This window comes from Lepisosteus platostomus, chromosome 7 (assembly GCF_059453375.1).
Source record: "Lepisosteus platostomus isolate fLepPlt1 chromosome 7, fLepPlt1.hap1, whole genome shotgun sequence".
NCBI lineage: Eukaryota > Metazoa > Chordata > Actinopteri > Semionotiformes > Lepisosteidae > Lepisosteus > Lepisosteus platostomus.
The window spans coordinates 62,980,593-62,989,648 of NC_142617.1; the positions used below are offsets into that span (position 1 = coordinate 62,980,593).

Below are 9,056 nucleotides of genomic sequence, written 5' to 3' on the forward strand. Positions count from 1 at the left end.
GACTACCATTAGTGACCATTTAAAAGCTGACCTTAACTTGGCCGCATGTTACTGCAGGATGTCACATTCCCAATAGATGCAGCAAACGGAGCCTTAATAAATTTAGCTGCTCAAAATGACAAGCAATCTGTCGAAATGGGATACTGTGGTTGAAAGGAAAGGGTCATGTCACCCCATACCTCCTCCATTCTGTCTCTGTCTCCCAATCTCTCCTTCTTGATTTCAGGGAGTTCACAGCTATTGTTCGCCTGAGCACCACAGATACAGTGAGAGCGAGTGGCCGGGAGGGAGGAAGAGAGTGGAATTGGCCCAGCAATGGCTGGTAATTCTATCCAGCTGCATCAGGATCTCATTAAGGGTTGTGTGTGCAGAGCAGGAAGAGTGTGGGCCAGGAAGTTGGGCCTGAAGACTTGTGAAATAGCCAGCGCAGTTACCAAACAATGGGCAGTCACAGGGGATCACAGATCTGAACCCTTCTCACTCTACTGCCTGCTAGAAACAAGATGTACTGTAATCACAAATCCCAAAATTGGATTGTCTTCTTCCCTTCCCATTTTTTCTTTTTGTTTTGTTTCATCGCTGTAGCCAGATTTCTCAGGTTTCCCTTCTCTTTCAAAACTCGGAATTTGCCTTTCTTTCTTCTTTGCACGTGGTGTGAGACAATAATAAATAATATGTCCCACATACCTGAAACAGCAAAGAAGGAAATCGTATAGAATTGAAGTGTCTCGTTTCCATGTATGGGTATTATTGGAGTTCTGAAATGAGTCAGGCCGTCATCATTCACAAAGATCTGGAAAAGATTGTTTAGATTTGGGATATGAACAAAGTTCCTTTGAGGTGTTCCATAATCATGAGGCATGCCAATACAAACTGAACGTGCTAAGCATGATATCCTTGTCCATATGTCCTCTGGAGACAAAGCAAGTGTTTTGTGGGATGTAAGTGGAGTGTGTGCATTGATTCATTCATCTCGAGTCTATTTCAGTCCTGTAAACCACTGTCTTTGCTTTGGCCTGTCATTTCCTGCAGCACTCAAAATACAGTACCATGCCATCCAAGCATGAGAAACTGGGCATGGAGCTTTCCATTTGAGATAGATAGATAAGACTTTATGGATCCCGAAGGGAAATTGAGGTGTTAAAGCAGCCCAGCCCAAGACAAGCAAAAACAGACATCAGAGTAGATGAAAAATGTAAAATACGTACAGTAATACAAAATAAATATAAATTCAGGTGTTTTGTAATCTTTCTAGCAGGGCTTGACTCCCAGCTTGGTGTTCCTTTGGGCTTTACTGTCCTTGAAGTACTGGCTGTTCATCACCCACAGGGCACAGGTGCTAGTAACAACAGCGCCTGTTTGACTGATCAAGACCTTCCGCTACAACCTGCCAGTGCTACTATCAGGCAGATCACAGTGCACAGTTGTTCATCTGTTTCTTTTCTTTACCCATTCATTTGATGGATAATGAAAAAAGATATCCACAAAAAATCTACAGTGCTTTAAATATTTAAGCTGCATCTGTAGAGAATTTATTTAATGATCAGAAGGTTTATAATAATTTCAGAAGCTATAATTAATAATCAAGAACTCCCATCCCTGCAAATAAATTAAGAAACTATGTACTTAAAATATTAACATGTATAAAAATATGCTTTTGTTCCCATTTCATAATTTCAGAAATCACCAAACTGGAATATAACTGTCTTAGTTGACAGTTAGGCAGGTGAGAGACCATCATCGTTTTCAATTTGACATTACGATTTTGATTACAAGTTACACTTTCCAATTAGTCCTTTCTTCAACTTCAATCATTTCTTGTCATAAATTTTTATGTGTTCTATCGCTAAAAGTCCCAAATGTATTTTAAAAAGCCTTATTCTGCCACTTATTTATACTGTGGTTGTAAACAGTATATTATTAGTTTCTTCTGATTAAGGAGATTCTGGGTTGCTTGTTTTAAACTGGTAGCACAATTCTGTCTATAAGATTTACTGTTTTGCACCCAATATCGCACTTCCCATGGGTATAGTTCGTCATTGCTTAAACTATTTTGATACCATAATTACACGATCAAATGCACAGTCTTCCCTATGGGCTGATCGAATTTTTGTTCTCTTCAGGGATGACTCTGAATGTCAGACCCCTTGAGAAGCCTCTTGGCCATTTGTAACTGAAGGACTTAGGACATGCGTAGCCATATGTATGCTGTTTGAGTTTCTGTGTCTGGGACTATTCCCAGGACAATACATCAAATTATTGTTTTTTATTTGTAAGATTTAGAAATGTCTAATGCAATAGGCAGAGGGTATTTTAGTCTGTGCACCTCAATTAAGCCCTGTGTACATCCGAACTCTCAGTGCCTTCTAGAGTGGGAAAAAAAGCAAATAAAGGTGAAAGACTGCCTACAAAAGGTTCTCTGAATATACAGTACATCCTGTAGGTGACAAATGGCACACAGCCCATTATCTCCCTTGAAAACCAAAATAGAAAGAAGCTTCAGGCATAAAAATCCAAGCTGAACGTTACGCTAGAATACTGCTCATTTTAGTTGATTGTTTTTCTTTTAGATGAATGCTTTATTTAGTGTTGATAAATAGTAAACCTGGAAATAAGTATATATATAAAAAAAAATATTTTTGACAATTAATATACAGTATTCATCTTATCGCAATTGGCTGTTTTCTTTCCATTGTAGATGTATTTTTTTACGATACCTACTGCTGTATATCAAGGTTGTACCCGTTTGAACTCTACACATCTCATACCCAGTGTCTTTGTCTCAGTTTACTTAGGATTTGTTCCATCCTATCCTATTTTTTTGGTTTCATCCTGTGTGTTATAATTGTGATTAAGAGATGCTAGTGTTAGGTGCTGTCATCAGCAGTCGGAGTGCAGGCTGGGAGCAAGCAAGCAGTAACACTGCCCGTGGCACACCAGTGGCTGAACAGTCCAGAGGCTGATGGGGCTGGAATTGATTTCAGGATTCCCAAGCAGCTGCACATAAATGACCCCCTGTCCCTCTCTGATTGTTGATTGACAAGAAAAGATTTAAAATCTGGGGGGAGGGGAGAGGAGGGTGAAAAAAGAGTAATTTGTAATTCCCAATTTAAATAAAAAAATATAAAAGACAGTAATGTTCTTTGGTTTTCCATGGATCGGTCTTGTGAGGAAGGCTGCAGATTCAGGGGGTTGATGAGCAGTCTTTGGCTGTGCAGGGAAGCTTGCACGTGATGAATAGATCATCATTATTATTTATCTTGTGGGCATCTGGTAATCAGTCAAAAGAACTCACTTTAAAATCAGCATGATGGCTGCACTGATCTTTTTTTTTCTGGGAAGTCAAAGGTGTTAGCACAGAATAGGTCTGTCAAATGTAATCTCTGACAATCTGGTGGTATGCAGCACCTAAAGGAATTATTTGTTTAGAATTATACCATATCGTGAATGATTTAGACTTGAACATTATAGATACTCTTTGTAACACTACGGATATTGTTGCAATAGCTATATGTTGCAAAATGTCATGATGATTTGAGCTTTTTCTTACATGTACTCATTGTGCATATTGTATGCACAGTGTAAGAATTGGAATGTGGAAGTGTTCATACATGATTAAAGTCTCAGTGGCAATTTTCATGCCACAGCATGGATTCCAAATGTGAAACAAGATGGAGTCTGTGCCTGAGGTGCTGAGAATCTGACATACCTGTATTGTCATGTACATCGCTCCGCATGGAGTAGCCTTTGCACAGCCTGGGGAATTTGATCAGTGTGACAATGGGGCTGCTTCCTTCATTGGCAGGCAGGCAAGTTTTGATTTTTCTGTATTGTGGTTTTCTAATTTCTTCAGCTGCTGCAGGCGAAATGTACATCTGCAGCTTTCAAACTTGTCAAAGTGGAAAAATAAATCAGGAAAACAAACCGATAAAAAGCAACAGAACCTTCTACCTCACGAAGCTTAATTAACAAGGTAAATGCACTAGTGTGCACTTAATTCGTAAAAAAATGTGTATCTGAGGAAATACTAATGCATCAAGAAATTGGTCTTATACCCTTAAATTTGATAAAAGTTTAGTCTGTCTTTTGCCTGCTCTCAGCTCATTCTTTTTTATGTTGATGTGATACTGTAGTAGGTGGAAAATTGCATTTTTAATATTTTGTTATGTGATAAAAGTGTAATTACAATGAAAGAGACACATTGTGCTTTTTTCTTATTGAAAAGGTCAAGCACATCAATCTCTCTCAGTGGATTTTGCATCTTAGTGACCAAATTCCACTGCTCTTTGAGACTCCCTCTGTGTGACCCCAGCTCACCCTGTTCGACTTATAAGGGCCCTGTGTTATGTTCTTTCAACCGGCAAACGTAACCTCTCATCACATGGGCTGTTAATGTCTATCTAAAAGGTTGTAAAAGTTAAAGTCATGTTTGTTTACCTCTTAAAACAGCAAGTGATGAGGCCAGGCTGGACAAGGTCAGGAATCTGGAACAAGGTTGTGTTTGACCAAAATAATGCCTTCATCGTCTCCTTCATCATGTTAACCCTGTCCTCCTGGATCTCCTTTCAGTCTGCTGAATAATCAGGATTAATATTCAAAGTCAGGCTTCTCGTATTTAAAAAGCCCCTGAGAAGCTGAGTGATAAAGAATGAACTCTTCTTCTCTTCTGTTTTATTTTGTAATAAAAGGAGGGGCTTCATAATTTTAGACAAATTTAAAGGCCACGGTGTGGGCAGGATTTGTGATAACAAGTTCCTGCTATCCTGCTGTGTTAAATGTTACTTTAGTTTCCATTGTCTCATGTCATGTCATTTGCCAAACCGCTTCACACCACACGGTGTCGCGGGAAGCCGGAGCCTACCCAGCAAGCAGCGAGCGCAAGGCAGGTTCACCCTGGACAGGACGCCTGTCCATCGCAGGGCCAGTGCAGGCCAATCACACATGGGGACAATGTGGAGGCAACGGTAAAGGCTGAGGGGGGAATTAGGCCCGGACACCGGGATAACTCCCCACTCTTCTCGAGGAGATGCCCGGGGATCTTTAATGACCCCTGAGAGTCAGGATCTCTGTTTAACGTCTCTTACGAAAGACGGCGCCCACTACAGTATAGTGTCCCCACCACTATACCTGGGCTTTAGGACCCACACAGACCGCAGGGTGGGCGCCCCCAGCTGGTCCCACTAACACCTCTTCCAGCAGCAAGCATAGCTTCCCAGGAGACTCCATCCAGGTACTGACCAGGCTCACACCTGCTGAGCTTCAGTGGGCTGCCAGCTGTGAGCTGCAGGGTGATATAGCTGCTGGCATTTCCATTGGGTCCTGTTTACGATAATATTAAGCCTTTTTAAATATTAAAACATGCTGCTATTTAATAAAACAATTATTAAACAAATATAGTTATTAATAAGCAGTATCTAAAATGTATGTAATGTACAATTTGTGTAATGTAGCCAGGTAGGCCTAGATACTGTATTTGAAAAGCACTACCTTTTTTAATGTGGTTCTGTGATAATATTAGGTTAAGTGTTCTCCATTTAGATGATCTTGCCTTTTTTGGCATTCAATGAAAACCTATCAAATTAGTACCAAAAACCTGCAATAAAAATAATTGATATCCTTTCTAGTCAGAAGAAATCATGACTGACTGCTGCACTAAGATTCAATTTGCTCTAATGAATATCGGATATTGAAGAGGAAAGCACAGTACAGGATTGTGAAAGCACAATGCAGTACCAAATAGCATTACAATAACTGGAACATAACAGAAAACATTGTAAAGTACAAGCTCCTTCACAGCATGAATGTAAGATCACAAAGATAACATTTGAAATAAGTCCATTTATTGTGTTGTTCATTAGCTGTGCAGCAGGATGCTGTGTGTTGTGTGTGCTGTGGTCTTGCAGGTTTCTTGTTTTTGCTCACACTGTGCAGTGCAGTGGAAGTGGAAGGGCTGTCAAACTATAATATGAAGGAAAGCTCTGTTGTTTTCCATAATTTATGTATTTTATATAAATGGCTGCACTTTGAGCTAATGGGATCCTCTGGGACTCGCAGTCTGGCTAAACCAGCCTTTGACAAGAACCACTGTCATGTCACAAGGAATCAAAGTCATGAACATGGGTCATACTGGCCTGCAAGCAGACTGGCCAAGCAAGGAAACAGACAGAGCAACACAAAAGGAAATTACTTAACAATATTGCGTGAATTTAGAGATCAATTCAGAGAAAAGAAGAGTTAAATAAAGGGTTGTGTAAATATGTAGCTATGAAAGTCTACCTAGAGCTATTTTTTAAACAAAAGGAACATAGCAGCTTCAGTAAAACAAACTGTGGAGCCATACTTTGTTACACTGTTAATATCGCCAGAAATGAGCAAGGGGATCAATTGCAACATGTAATGCAACCTTACAGAATTTAAAGAGCAGTTGACTAAGAAGTCTTACCAGCACTCAATCCTTCAATTCTTCTTCAATTCCTTTAGGTAAAAATGTGTTGCACAGTATGTTTCTTATTCTGATATATAGTGTGAAGATTTACTTTGACTCTGGATGTCGCGGTGCACCAAATGAGACACAAAATGTTATCTTATGAGGAGAGAGAGGTTCTCCCCCCAAAAAATAAAAATCATTTTGCATAATCATTACTCCTATTGTTAGCACTTAAATTAGGAGACTGAAAAATACAGGAAGTTCATTAAGTGATGCTGCCAAAAAAAAGGGTATTAAGAAGAATAAAAGAGGTGAAGCACAATTTGAAGGACAATAGGAGAATGATTTTGAATTGGGCAGAGTAATTCAATAAGAAGTGGTTTAAAAGGGAAAAATCGTGCTACCGTTCATATTTTTCTTTATATGCTCATTGTCTGATACTGTGGTTTGCGGTTACAACTTTTAAATGAAATAATTCATAATTGCTTTGTCAGGCAAAAATGACTCTCCAGCCTTAAAATGAATTAACTCTGTAAACTTTCGTGATGAAATTCTATTTGGTTTATTTGTTTCTGAATTCGGTCTGTATATCTGTTTCAAGAAATTGCTATTTACAGTGCATGTGAAAAGTTTCATAAGCTACAAAATATAGGTTGTAGTTGCAAAATTAGACCAATTTCACATTTCACAGTTGGTGTCTGTTTTTAAGTATGAAGGTTTTCTTAAACCATAATTCTGGAGGAAGTTTTTGGATTGCTGTTGTTTCACTATTAAAATCAGAGCCCCATCAACAGTGGGTTGGGTGAATTAACAGCGGAAAGGAACTGGATTCAGTTGGGGTGCTCTTACACAACGTATTTCACTCAGTAAAACACCAGAAATAACTGCAAATTCAGTTCAGATAAGTGTCAGCCACATAATAACTCAGAACCTTTGTGCCCACAGTGCAGTCCCTAAATATCGAGTCTCTGCTCTGAATACTGTATTCACATTGCCACAGAATTGGCAGTGCTCTCCACAGAAGTAATTTTGCAATGGATAAAATATATCATGAAGGACAGACTCTTCACCCATGCGGCCATGATCACGTTGGTCAATATTTGTACAATCAAGTCATACTTACGTGCGTAAAGACAAGAAGTGATGAATGAAGAGCACGCACACTCTTTTAGATATAATTATGCATCCTTCAGCCAGAAGCAGCTTCAGTGCTGATGACGCAGGTGTCTGCGGTCTGTTCCAAGCCGGATTGCCGGACTGCAGCCCTGAAGCCTGGAGTGTGTCGTGTCCTTCAGCTGCATCAGCCGGTGGCTCCGAGTGCTGGTGAGGCGTCGTTTTTGGCACAGCGGATGAAATGCCTTGTGTCTTGGCGGCGGGGGCTGGTGCTGTCTTTCGAGGCTCCCTGGCACGCCGGGAAGGAGCCCAGCGAGCCGTTTGCAGGCGCAGCCAGTTGGTGCTCGACAGATTATTGAAGTTTTCCCTTCCAGCAACTCACTTCTACACCTGTTCAGCGGGATGGAACACGCCGTACAAGAGGAGGCCCATATGCCACACAGATTCTGTTCATCAGGCTCCTGCACAAAAACACCACTAACACACTGCTTGCCCACCACAGTTAAGCAAGATAAATGACCTTCCCTATGTTGAAAACATGTAATATGTATGATAATAAAATCTAAAGAATGCTCCTGCATTGATTAATTAAGGACTATTAGAATACACATACACTGTTTATATTTGTCTATACTTGCCAAGGGCCCTGTGCACTGTTCAATGTAATCTCTTTACATAGAAGTCATCGGATATTCTAATTCTAACAAGCTTCACCTACTTCATTAATGCTGGACAGGAACACACTATGTGGTGCATATGACACCAATTTACATACCGAATTTGAAAAATGATTTTTTTTCCCTTTAACTGCTATCAAACCCCCATAGCAGTACCGCAGGATGTCTTTGTGGCACTCTTTAAAGTGCATGCTGCATATTTATGAACTGTCCTGTGGCGAATCCCTCTTGTAATCCATTGTATCCTTAATTATTAAAATCTACTCTGTATAAATTAGCAATTAGGATGTTAAAACATTAATAATGTTTCCGTTTGCCTGGCATTAGAGGAGCTGTCTTATTTGGCTGCTTTGCTGTTATTCTACTGAGTGGGAGCATATACTGTATGGTAGGGACAACGACTGATGATGTGCAACAGTGGTCACTTAGAGCAGCAAAGGCAAGAGCACTAGAAAATACTGCACTTGTGTATTCAAAGGCAGCTAATCACCAGGTTGGTTTGCCTGGTATAGTATTATTCCTTGATTGCTTTGTGAGTAGGAGATGAGGGTGTCAATGAAGGTTTAAAAAGCGTTCTCTCTTCATATTGCTCTCAGGGAAACTGGCATCCTTGATGCTTGAAAGGGTCCCTGGGGAGCCAGAATCTCTCCCAGCAAGCGACTGGCACAAGGCAGAGGTACACTCTGGACGGGACGCCAGTCCATCGCGGGGCACACACAGACACAGTCACACACACTCACACCAGGGCCAATTTTCCAGCCTGTTTTTCTTTGGACTGAAAGTCATTCTCTTCAAAAAGACTCTTAGATCAGATGGGTGTTTTTTTATAAATAAGCCAG

At 40.2% G+C, this 9,056-nt stretch overlaps 1 long non-coding RNA gene across 1 annotated transcript; it reads right to left on the reverse strand.

Moving 5' to 3' along the window:
• Window positions 1-3,715: 3,715 nt before the first annotated feature.
• Window positions 3,716-7,709, reverse strand: LOC148659454 (uncharacterized). The gene is made up of 3 exons (XR_015940596.1): window positions 7,551-7,709; window positions 4,438-4,573; window positions 3,716-3,889 (listed from the first exon to the last, which is right to left on the reverse strand). It is a non-coding gene; the product is annotated as an uncharacterized LOC148659454 (long non-coding RNA).
• Window positions 7,710-9,056: the final 1,347 nt, after the last annotated feature.